This window comes from Balaenoptera ricei, chromosome 12 (genome assembly GCF_028023285.1).
Source record: "Balaenoptera ricei isolate mBalRic1 chromosome 12, mBalRic1.hap2, whole genome shotgun sequence".
Classification (NCBI taxonomy): domain Eukaryota; kingdom Metazoa; phylum Chordata; class Mammalia; order Artiodactyla; family Balaenopteridae; genus Balaenoptera; species Balaenoptera ricei.
Genome location: NC_082650.1, coordinates 13,971,801 through 13,985,183, shown reverse-complemented (window position 1 = coordinate 13,985,183; position 13,383 = coordinate 13,971,801). Strand labels below are relative to the sequence as shown.

Below are 13,383 nucleotides of genomic sequence, written 5' to 3'. Positions count from 1 at the left end.
AGCAAATGGTAGAAAAGAAAGGAAATAATGAAAACTAAAAAGTGAAAGCATAAGATCAGAATTAAAATAAAATCAATTACATTCTTTACAAAATTAATTCAGATGAGATAAACACAACAGAAAATAACAGCTTCTATTGGATGAAAAATATTCCAGCTGCAAGCCAATTGTAAATCTTGCCTAAAGTGAAGTGATTCAGAAAAGTTGAAAGTATAGGCAAAGATATATTAAAGTATACCTATTATGAATATCAGAAAAAGTTGAATTCAAGACGAAATATGTGAATAGAACAAAGAGTATTGCTTTATAATATTAAAGACCATAATCCCAATGAAAATATAAATTATCTTGAGTCTTAGGTAGCAAGTAGCAAAGCACAAGAAATGTCTTTTTAAAAAAAATTAATTTCTTTTATTTATTTATTTTTTGGCTGTGTTGGGTCTTCGTTGCTGCGTGCGAGCTTTCTCTAGTTGCTGCTAGCGGGGGCTACTCTTCGTTGCAGTGCATCATTGCGGTGGCTTCTCTTGTGGATCACGTGCTCTAGGCGTGCGGGCTTCAGTAGTTGTGTCACATGGGCTCAGTAGTTGTGGCTCACAGGCTTAGTTGCTCCGCGGCATGTGGGATCTTCCGGGACCAGGGCTTGAATCCATATTCCCTGCCTTGGCAGGCAGATTCTTAACCACTGCGCCACCAGGGGAGTCCCCAGAAACGTCTTCATAAAACAAACTACAGACACAGTGAGGGATATAAAGAAATATTTGAGTATATATGGGGGACATGCCTTAATTTTTAAGATATTTTATGCCTAAATTAATTTATACATTATTTGAAGATATACATAATTAATTTAGTATATTAATTCTATTGAGAAATAGAAAAAAGAAATGGAATTGCCAGTGGATTTGAAATTCTTAGCCCTTGCAGCTCCTGAAGGCTGGGTGTATACATCCCTTGCCTCAATATTTTAAGACATTTTATACCTAAATTAATTTATACATTCAATCTATTTCAGTCAGAATCCTTCCATAAAGGCTTATGTTTTGTTTTTGTATCTGTTTTTTTTCCGTCTTTTAACTTAGATGAAGATAGAAAGTCGTGTTGGAAATAAAACTTAAGAGACAAAGTCATCAAAATTCTGAGAAAGAAGAGTAATAAGAAGAGACTTGGCCTATTAGATATCAAAATATTCTTAAAGCTAAAGTAGTCATTCAACAAAAAAAATCAAAAGAAAATAATGTACAAATCAACCGAACAGAATAAACAACATAGAAATAGAACAAAGTATGTATGGAAAATTAGTTATGATGAGGGTAGAATTTCTAATGAATGAAAAAATTGATTAACAAATGTTTTGGGGAAAACTGGATGGCCATAGAGAAAAACCTCTCACTTATCTTAAAATAAGTTCAAAATGAATAAGAAAAATAAAACATTAAAATAAAATAAAGGCATATCATAAAAATAGAAAAATATTTTTAAAATATATACTTAGAAATAACTTTTCTAAGTGAGTTTGGATGGTGGGAGATCAGATTTTTTTAACTCTGAAGGTTAATTTTTTTTAATGAATAAATCTTACTATTTAAAATCTATATTTGAAACCAACTTTATGAGACTTAATTCATACGCAATTAGATGCAGAGCATTTTAAGTGTTGAATTTGATCCATTTTGACATAGGTACACACCCATGTTACCATCACCATATTCAAGATACATAACACTTGCATCACCACAAAATGTTCTCTTATACTCCTTTCCCAGTCAAACCTCATTTTCTACCTCCAGGTTGAAGCAAACATGGATGTACTTCCTATCATTATAGATTAGGTTTATTCATCCTGGAGTCCTGTACAAATGAAACCACACAATGTATGCTATTTTGTGTCTGCCTTCTTTCCCTCAAGATAAGTATTTGAAATTCATCCATGTTGTTGCATGTTTCAAGGATTCATTTTTTTAACAGACAAATAATATTCCATCGAGTGCATATATGATGACTTCTTTATTTGTTGGGCATTTCTTTCCCAGTTTTTGGCTATTATGAATAAAATTTCTGTGAACATCTGTGTCCAAATCTTTGTATGGATCTATAGTAAGCTGAGGAATAGCCTCCAAAAAAATCAGGTCCTAATCCCTGGAACCCATAAATGTTACCTTTTATGGGAAAAGGGTTTACACAGATATGATTAAGTTAAACATTTTGAGATGGGGAGATTAGCCTGAATTATGCAGGTGGGTTGTAAACGCCATCACAAGTGTCCTTAGAAGACAGGCAGAGGGAGACTAGACACACAGGGGAGAGAAGGTGATGTGAAGACAGAGCAGAGAGAGATTTGAAGATGCTGGCTGTGAATATTGGGGTAATGCTGTCACAAGCCAAGGAATGTCCTCAGCCACCAGCACCTGGAAGAGACAAGGAACAGATTCTCCCCTAGGACTCCTGAAGGAAAAGCAGGCCTGCCAACACCTTGTGCTAAGATTTCAAACTTTTGGTCTCCTGATCTGTGGGAGAATACATTTCTGTTATAGCAAACTACCATATTTGTGGTAATTTTTTACAGCAGCCATAGGAAACTAACAAACACAAGAACTACATTTTGAGTTTTCTTTTTTTTTAATTTTGATTTTTATCAGGTAAATACCTAGGAATATCATTGCTAGATTGTGTAGTAAGTATATGTTTAACTTGATAAGAAACCACTAAATTCTTTTCCAAAATGGCTGCACCATTTTCAGTTTTCACTAGCAATAAATGAGTTTCATGTATTCCATATTCTCATCAACACTTCTTATTTTCTGTTTTCCTTTGTTTGTTTAGTTTTAACCATTCTAGTAGGTATATAATGTTACCTCAATATAGTCTTAATTTGCATTTTTCTGATGACTAAAGATCATAGCAACTTTTATTGTGCTTATTTTCCATTTGTATAGTTTCTTTTGTGAAGTACTGTCTCAGATATTGTGCCCCTTTAAAAAAAACTGAATTGTCTTCTTGTGAAGATCTGAGAGTTCTTTATGTAGTTAGGTAAAAGTCCTTTATCAGATATGTGTATTAAAAAATGTTTTCTCCCAAGTTTGGCTTGCCTTTTATGTTGTTAATGTGTATTTCAAAGAACACAAGTTCTTAATTTTGATGAAATCAATTTTATCAATTTTAATGTTGTTTTATGATATCTATCTGCCCCAGAGTCAGAAGGATTTTGGAACTAGTTTGTTCCTGATGTATAATAACTGTGTAGCAACTTGTAGCTACCTCAGTCCTCCTGAACTGTGAACTCCTTCCTCAACTTGGTAAGACCAATGTGCTGTGTTTGGGATCCCTCTCCCTGCTCTGTGATGTGTCTCCCAAAAATGAAATGTGATGTGATTGTAGAGCTTACCTCATTTGCTTTCATTCTTTCAGGAATCAAACTCATGTGTTGCCTGTTGCCTAATATGCTCAGTTTTACAGTTTGTTTGTGGTCAGAAGGTAAATCTTGTCCCTTTTATCTATTGTGGCTGGAGGTGGAAGTCTCTGAAAAGCTATTTTTTAAGAATAAAGAAAATTATTAAACATTGCCTGGGCAGGGGATGCTATTAAACCCTATTAAAAGACAAATTATGAACTGTGGGTAATATTTGCCATATACATGTCAATAAGTTAACAACCTTAGTATGGATTAAATGTTCTACTGTTTAATATAGAAAAATATCTCAATAGAAGATGCACAATGGATCAGGTAATTTGCAAAGTAAAAATATAAAAATGGCCAGTATGGCCTTGACAGTTACTTTCCTGAAGTGTACTTTGGCCATATAAATGTAAAATATAAATACTCCTTGAGGATTACAAGCATTTGCTCTGGGAAAGTAATTCTAGCTAGCTGTTTTAAATTTTATATTATAACTTACTTCCTCAGGTGCCTGATGACTATTAAACCAAAGCCTCCACTGAATAGACAGCGTACAAAACAATCCTCTTCCCCAAACCCAAACCCAAACCCACTTACATCTCCACTGGACTAAGAATGCACTCTTGACTTAGAGGTTGCTCAGTCATCATCTGATTGATGAGATGAGCTGGGATTTGAATTTAGAGTCGGAGAGGGGATGAGTGCAAATTTAAAGGTCTCACTGTACTCCACACAAAATAACCCAAACTCTCTGATCTCAGACAACTGTCACATTCTGCAAATGCTCAAGTAGAAAAGTCTGGTGGCCTACAACAAAGTAGGTATTAAGCAGGAGTTACAAGTAAATGGCAGGAGCTAGAACCAGAAGTCGTGGAGACATAAAAGATGAAATGCGTAGTACAAATTTAGCCAGGGTGTGAATAAACAAAGCAGGAGGAGAGAAAGAGAAGCAGATTATCAGAGAAAGATTACTGGAGTGGGAAGACAGAGAAAGAGAGAATCTTCCCTGCTTTCCCCACAGTTACCTAGCTCTCTGGTTTCCAGCCTTTTCTGAGATTTATTTTGTGCTCCTGAGTTCCACTTGTAGAGGACAAGCATTTCATTTGCTTGTCCAGCACACCTGTCCATTTTTGCTTACTTAATTTTCTCAGGGAAACTATTCTTCCATTCGACACGATCTTACAGTAACTCTCAGCCACCATTTCGCACCTGTCCCTATGCTTACCACCCTGCTTATCAGAATGGAGAAAACATCCCTCTTTCAATCAATATTCCACTAGTGCTTTTAGCTTCATTCCTTCTTTCCTTCTTAATGATCTTACTGTTTCACATACCCCTTCTCTCTCTGGTATTAACAATACTTCCATCTTAAATTGAGATCATTGGAAACAGACTCTGAAACAGTGATGTGTGTGAAAAATATAGACGGGGGCCGGGGCAGTCTCAGGAAGAATATCTATAGATGAGCAAGGGAAACAGGACTTGGCAGAAGGAAAATGAGTGGCTTTTCCAATAGAGGTCTCAGCCAGTCCTGTGCAGATATAGCATGGTCCTTCAGAGTTGTCCCTAATTAAAGCAAAGGGCTGGACAATGGTTAGGCTTAGGGTTAGGGTTAGAGTTGAGTGAGCTCTGAATGAGGCAACATGAAGACATGCCCAATAAATGGGGTTTTCAGGGAGCTAGTCTGGTCACCCTGGCCTGCCTTTGGTAAGAGTCTCATTAGGCCAATTTAGCCAGAATCCCCTCTTCACTGTGATGTTTCCTTTTAGTAATTTTCCGTCCACTGACCCCCACCTTGCTCCCTGACTGTAAATTGTGAATTTTCCTTATTGTATTCAGAATTGAGCCCAGTTCTCTATACTGAGGTCTCTTTTCCCCTATGTTAATAGTTTTTCTGAATAAAATCTGTTTTTACCACTTTACTGTCCAGCTCTGTATATTCTTTAACAAAACCTACTTTGACTTCTCCAGTGACTGTTAGGCTGTTGGTTTTCATTGGTACTGTGTTTGCAAGGCTGCTGATTTTCAAGCTACGATGGAACTGGCAAGAAGGAGCTGGGAATAGGCAAGTTAAAAATGCCACTTAGCTCACTGTTCTTACCAAGACTGTGGTTTTTTTTTTGAATAAATGCTCCTTGAGTTGTTGCAAGTCTTTGGTTAATTTCCAGAGTACTGAAAAAGTTCATAATTTTGGCCAATGTCCTCATTGTTTTTATGAAGAAGAAAGTTTTCAGAGGTCCTCATTCCATCACTCCAGAAGTGCTTCTGCTTATCTTGGAATTTAGACAATCGTGCTGTAAAAACCTACTGGCATAAAGTGCATAGGTTCTAAAAATTAGAAACAGAGATGTACTGTAGTGATTCCCCCTGGCTCTGCTTTTCTTATGATATGAAATGACAGGTGAGAGTTAACCATCCTTTGGGAGGAGCTGGCTGACTTTAACAGCATAGCCCTCCTCTCCACCATGAATCTCTTGTGAGTTAAAACAGAGTGTGGAATGCCTACTGTTGGCTAAAAGACTGCTACGTTGTATCTCAGTTTCAGAACTGGACCATTTTTCCAAGCCTTTCAGTCCTCCAACTCTCCTGTTAATTCCACAATTTCATTTAACCTATTTCTTCTGGACAACTGGAGAATTTTATAGTTCAAATCCCTTCCCCAAAGGTCGTGGAATGAAGAGATGCTCATGTGTGATAAACATCAAGATCAAAGGTGTTGCTTGAGATAATTTCAATCTCTGTTTGTTTTTTTTTTAATTTATTTATTTTATTTATTTATCTTTGGCCGTGTTGCTCAGGCTTTCTCTAGTTGCGGATTGCAGGGGCTGCTCTTCGTTGCGGTACGCAGGCTTCTTGTTGCGGTGGCTTCTCTTGTTGTGGAGCACAGGCTCTGCACACAGGCTTCAGTAGTTGTGGCTTGCAGGCTTAGTTGCTCTGCGGCATGTGGGATCTTCCCGGACCAGGGCTCGAACCCGTGTCCCCTGCATTGGCAGGCAGATTCTTAACCACTGCGCCACCAGGGAAGTCCCAATCTTTGTTTAGACACTTCCGTTCACCTCACTGGAGGGAAATACAGCCATAAGTGGTAGAAATAGGTGATGAGACTTGTGTGCAGGGACTTTTTGTCCTCGGCTCTACCTCTAAGTGTGTGCTTTTCCATAGTTTTTTCCACACTGAAATTCTCATCAGAGGAGACACTTTAGCAACATTTCCCACATGCTTTGAAATTTTTTTTTTTTTTGAGGAAAATGCTTCATTCTATTAGGTTAATTCCACCCTAAAGTATTTGCATAAGTGGTGTGGGTCTGGCCTTTGACGTTATCTTCCTGAATGTTCTCTGACTGCTCACTCAGGCGTATTGTAGACGCAGGGTCTGGTCTCATTGAATCTTGTGCTATCTTTACCAAATCAAATCTGTAAAGTTCACTTGTAATTTAACGTATTGTTTCTGAGTCATCTTGACATTTTGACTTCATAAGTGTAAACTGAAAACTGCATTTACTGGAAATTTGTTTTTAAAAATAAAACAACATAGGCCAGATCCCTGATCTACAGATGCATTATAAAATTAGGCAATGCTTATGAGATAATGCTTCTGAAAGAAATTTTTAAAAAGAAATTTATATCTGTTTTTAAAGCACATAAAAGTGTAAGACTGTGTTCAATAGGAGCAGAAAATATACAAGCAATAGTGTAAATTATTAGGATGGAATCTAGTTGTTTAAAAGGTGGGGGGGAGGGGTTCCCTGGTGGCCTAGTGGTTAGGATTCCGAGCTTTCACTGCCATGGCCCGGGTTCAGTCCTAGATTGGGGAACTGAGATCCCACAAACCGTGTGGGGTGGCCAAAAAAATAAAAAAATAAAAGGGAGGCAGAGAGCATAGTCAAATGTTAAAAGTGACGATGTTTAGCATTGTTAAAAGAACTGACCGGGAAGTTTCTCTTTATTTCAAAGTTATAAATATTATAAATAAGTAAGATTTTTGGCATAGTGAGCCTATATTTGAAAATCAGTGCATAATGGTTTTTATTAATAGAACCTTTGCATAATTCATAATAAATGACTCCAGTAATATTGAAATTTTCCTGGAGGATAATTTTTATCAGTGACTTAAAGAGTCTAGAGTTATTTCTTGCTGCTGAATGGGATCACAATATGATCAATTCCATCACTTTATTTTTCTTAACCATTTAGAAATACCCAGGCATGTTGGCATTTAGAGGTAAACAAAATGGCTAAGTGGAGGTGAAGAGGAACTTAGAGTATACTTACCTCATATATTCTAAGGTTAAGAATTTTGGGCAGTTATAAAAGGTTTTTTTTAGGGGGTAGGATACCTGTGAAATATGAATATAGACTAAGCATTAGGTGACATTAGGAGATTATTATAAATTTTGTCAGGTGTGAAAATGTCGCTGTGATTATGTAGAAATAGATGTTTACTTTTCAGGGGTGCACACTAAAATATACAGAGGTGAGATATTGTAACATCTGAGGGAAGCGAAGGGGAGGAGGTGGTGAAGTGACTTCTGAGTGGAGCCCGATACGTTCGGTTCTAACGAGTTCAAGCTGAACCACCCACTGAGGATTATGTCTCCTTGGCGAAAATCAGCCCCAACACCTCCCAGTTCCTGCTGGTCTCCTCCTGAGATGTGGCGGTGCATCTGTACCATGTGCCGGCCATTCAGCTCAAGTACCAGCATCCAGCGCTGTCTTGGATGTGCGTCTAACGGTCCAACACATGCCTGGAGTGGGGGATCAAACCCTCGACTGAAAACACATGATTCCAACACTGATCAGGAAGATCTGGTTGGAACCCATGATGCCCCTATCAGATGTGTTGAATACTGTCCAGAAGTGAATGTGGTAGTTACTGGGCCTTGGGATCAGACAGTTAAATTGTGGCATCCCAGAACGCCTTGTAAGGCTGGGACCTTCTGTCTGTGAGTAATACCCTCTCTGTCTGGAGATCAGCTGATTGTGGGCAAGGTGGGCAGTAAAGTGTTAATGTGGGAATTACAGAACATGGGTTACGTGCAGCAGTGCCGGGTGTCCAACTTGAAGTACCAGGCTCGCTGCCTTTGAACATTTTCATACAAGCAGTTATGTATTAAGCTCGGTTGAAGGCCAAGTGGCAGTTGAGTACTCGCTCCCAAGCCCTGAGGTACAGAAGAAGCATGTCTTTCAAGTGTCAAAGAAAATAATATTGAGCAGATTTATCCTGTCAATGCCATTTCTTTTAACAACATCTACGGTACGTTCACTATGGGTGGTTCTGAAGGATTTGTAAATATTTGGGGTCCAGTTAACAAGAAGCGACGACACTGGTTCTATAGATACCCCACCAGCATCACATCACTTGTCTTCAGTAATGATGGGACTACACTTGCAATAGCATCATTATATACGTATAAAACGGATGACATGGGACATCCTGAAGATGGCATCTTCTCATTTGCCAAGTGACAGATGCAGAAAAAAAACCTAAGTCCACCTAATCATCTCCTGAGAGTAGTTCCTCTACGGAAAGTTTTTCTGCTTCCTACAAATCATACTTACCCCCTGGATGTGTTAGAGCCATTGTTGTTACATTATTTAGTATGGATTTCTCTGTTTTCTGTCTTAGGAAAACCTTGTCTGTGTGCCTTTTCATACTGACTTTGTGTAGAATGAGGATTCTTTGTGTCTTTTGTATTTGTTATTTACTCTAAAATACTTTGACAGAAGAAAACTAAAAGAAGCAAATATAGCAAAATTTTAAAATCTAGGAGATGGATACATAAAGGAGTGTTCATGATACCCTTTTCTCAACTCTTCTATATATTTGAAAGTTTCAATAATAAACAATTTTTAAAATGTTTTGTAGCTAAAAAAAATGTTTTGGCAACTGAGATTTTGCAACATGTGGATTAGCAAAATTTTTATTACCTTTTTCTGTTTTCTGTTTCTAAATTTTCTAAAGCCTTATAAAACTTTAAAATATAAATCAGAATCAAATATTTGATTAATTGCTTGCTTTGAAAGAAATTGAATATAAAGGAATATAACAGTTCATCTAAAAACTGTTTTTCATCTTTTTCTTTATTCTTTTTTTCCTCCTTGTTTGCAATGTGATACAATTTCTATAAAAGGTTTCTAAACAAGATAACATAAATAAGAAGTAAACAGTAAAGTCAGGGCCGCGAAGAAGTAAAGTAGAGCCAGTAGAGCCAGTAATGAGACTAGTGCTCGAAAAAGAGAGTCTTACATCCTAAACATTTACCAGCAAAGGGCCCCAGATTTGGTTCTTAGCTTTCTAGCTATAAGTTTAAAAACAGGAATATGAACAGTTATATCATTGAGAGTGCTCATAAAATAAAGGCAAATTATTCACCCAGGAGAAGCACAAAAATTTCTGATTTGATGTTTATCCTAAATAGGATCTGTGTGATATAATGAACAAAGCCCTGAACAATATGCTTAGGATAACTACAGCAAGGAGTTTTTTGGGGATGTGTCTTAATGTAGGCAGTTGTCATTATGACAAAAAAATAATCACTGCAAATAAACCTATCGGGGCAAATACCATGGTATCATTCAGGTAAGCAGCAACTCAGAGGTCTTGAGAGATTTTTGGAGTATCTTGAACTAATCTTCTTCACCAGTTTCAAAAACCCAAAGGGAATTGCTAGATAAACATTAAAAGAGTTTTAGGGAACCTGTAAGTTGTGTCTGTTAGTGGGCATGAATGGGCATGAACACATTTTTCTGAGGACAGGTTTTTTAGCTTTTATCAGAAGGATCTTTGCTTCAGAAAAGATTGAGAACCACTGATTTATAGAAATAAAGAGGCCACGCATCCATTAGGGATATCTTTTTCTTGATGAGTTTTTCAAAAATATATATGATAATGAGTTTTGAGATTGTGCTCTCTGCCTGCTTCTCAGAATGAACAAATTCTGCATGTCCACTAAAAAAGGAAAACATATATCCCATGAGTCAGCTCACCAGAGCAGGCTGGACCACCTATAAAAGCTGAGGCACTGATTTAGGACTGATTGGTAGAGAAACCTGCTTCATATATGCTTGGAGGTAAGGCCAGTGTGTATTTTCAGGAAAGATGAAGGTTTTTATAAAAAATAATTTTATGTATACTCCAAATGAAATGAAAAAAAATTCATGTACTGCATTGATAAGTTTAACATGAATATTTTTAAAGCTGGTGTAATCAGAAGCTTATCTTAAACATTACAAAATAAAAGTTGAATAAATCACCCATAGACAGTCTGGCTTTGAGTGATGCAATTTCCTGGAACAATATACTAACATAAATTGCTTCGCAAAATGTATTCCTCTGTAACTGAATGAGATACCTTGCCGAATGGTGTTTTAGCTGTAAATAAATTAAAAGTTTTCTTTCTGGCAGTAATGAGTCAGGCCAGAAGTTTCTTGAGGTCTTGGCTAGATCATAAGTATAAAAATTTATTATGCATCTTGTGTGTGTGAGTACAAATTAAGATTTCATATATATTTTATATATTAAGAAAATATATATTGACTATATATATATTATATTTACATATATAGCCTTAATATATTTTTCTTAATATATAAAATATATACTGTATGAAATCTTAATTTATACATACATATGTACATATATACATACATATGTATATATATTCTTAATATATAAAATATACAAAATATGTCTATGTATTTATGTATCTATATATCTATACCTATAGCTATCCCAGAGAGATTGAATAACTTGCTTAAGGTTTTACACTGTATGTAAATGGTGCAGTGGGATTCAAACCAAGGCAGTATATCTCCAGAGTGTACACTTTGGCCATTAAGCTAGACCCTCCATGTGCAATAATACAGTCATGCTATTTGCCTATAAAAGAATATGCCTTTCCACTGTTTGTGTCTGGTCTAGGAGCGATGCATCTATTGCACTCAAAATGCTATTCAATTATTAAAGAACAAGTTAATATGAAAGAAGGAGTATCTATCCCTATTATTTTCACCTGGAAACAACTAACTGCTCTGTCAAGAGCATTTGTATAGTGAATATTTTATTGAAGGTTTCACAGCTGAGAGAAGTCTGGAGCAGCTAATACAATAGCTGGATGTTTCCTTTTAGGCAGCTACTGTTTAAGTGTAGGAAGTATTGTTTCATTTGTATGAATTAAGAGCGTCCACTAAAATGGTTTATTCTTCATTCTTTCAAATTTATCCAGCCAGCTTTATGACTGTTTACACCAGAATTGACACAGCAGTTCTACTCTAGGGGTTTATCCCAATGAAATTACTTAGGGAGAGCAAAAAAGCTATATTCATGAAGATATCCAGTATGTCTTTATTTGTAAGAGAATATAAGAAAATATTGGGAAGAAAACACCCCAGAGACCTTATATTAAGGGGGATAAAGACAGCTATATCAACACAATGCAATATTATAAAAATATTATGTATAATTATAAAAATTTGTAAAATCATGGAAAACGTCTGGCTAAACATCAAGAAAGGATAGCAAAATACTAATTTATAAACATTACTTAACAACCGTTATAATTTCAACAACTAAAATTATGTACTTGTAAAAGGAAATGTGAAAGAAATGGAAATAGTCATACTGTGTTGGAATTATAAACATTTGTCATTCTTTCCTTAATCTTGTGATTTTTATTTCATAAATATTTCAAAAATTCATTGACAAGTTCCTGCATTTTCATTAGAGTTTTTCAGGATTTCATTAGTCATTAATGGACTTCCTCCCTTTTAAATACCGGCTCCTCCACTCATTAGTGGACAAGATTGTGCCAATTAATTAACTTCTCTAGACTGCATTATTTTTTCCCCTGCTGAAGATGGAGAAAATAACACAGCTCATAGGATTGTTTATGTCAAATGAGATGGTGTTTAATACAGTGTTTCCTACTACATAGTATGTGCTTTAAAAAACAAAAAGAGCCCAAATGGATAAGGAAACTCAGCTACCATTTTGTTGAGTGTTCAGAATTTCACACTAATGTGTGGGACATTACCATTTTATGGTGAGAGAAAGAACATCATTAATAGGTCAGAATGAAAGTTACTCTGTTCTTAACCCTGTCTTGGGATAAATAATGAATCATAAAATACCAAGTATCCGACACAGCTTCATTTTTTTTTCTTATCTTTTAAGGAAAAAAAGTTATTTCAGTTAAAAGAAGCTAAAACTCATGAATAAAAATTTGAAAAATTGAGAAAAAGAGGAAAGAGATAAAACATGGTTTTATGGCTCCCTCCAAAAATATAGCTCCTATTGACATTTGGGGATGGGGAGGGTTTATTCTCAGCTTTTTGTTTCCTATACGTAGGATATTTTTCCAAAAGTAATACAGTTACATTTGCAATTTTGTATTTCTCTTTCCACTAGAAATGGTTTTCTTTGTTGCTAGATAGTTTCTTTAAACAGAATAGTAAAATGACAACATAATATTATATTGATCGGGTAGTATAATTTATCAAAATGTTTTACAATAGTGTACCTTGTTTTTCACTATTAAAAAATAAAGCTATAATGAACTTTTTTTGCATAAACCTTTTTTGGTTTTTAGGATTATTTCATTATTATTTTAGAATAGTTTTCTAGAGGTAGAATATTGGTTTAAATCATGAATATTTGTAATGATTTTGAAATAGAATGATACACTACATTGCTGGCAAAGAATGAATAAAGAATAAGACAAAAAAACAAAAACTAGATATTTTGGAAAATGAGAGTGTCTATTATTTAAACTTGTCTCTTTTATCTTCCATAACCATATGATAGAATTTTTTACTGTATTTATTGATCATTTTAGTTTTTCTGTGTGGATTATCTATTCATATTGCTTACACACTTATTTTTAGGCACTTCCTATTTCATTACCAATTTATATGAATGCTTACATTTAGAAAATTATTACCTTTTAGCATGCTTTCTTCAAGTATTTTTCCAGTGTCTTTCCATTTTAAAT

At 35.5% G+C, this 13,383-nt stretch overlaps 1 pseudogene; it reads left to right on the top strand.

The window, feature by feature from the left end:
* The first annotated feature begins 3,712 nt into the window (after positions 1-3,712).
* On the top strand, positions 3,713-8,892 carry LOC132376415 (mitotic checkpoint protein BUB3-like; annotated as a pseudogene).
* The last annotated feature ends 4,491 nt before the right edge of the window (positions 8,893-13,383 follow it).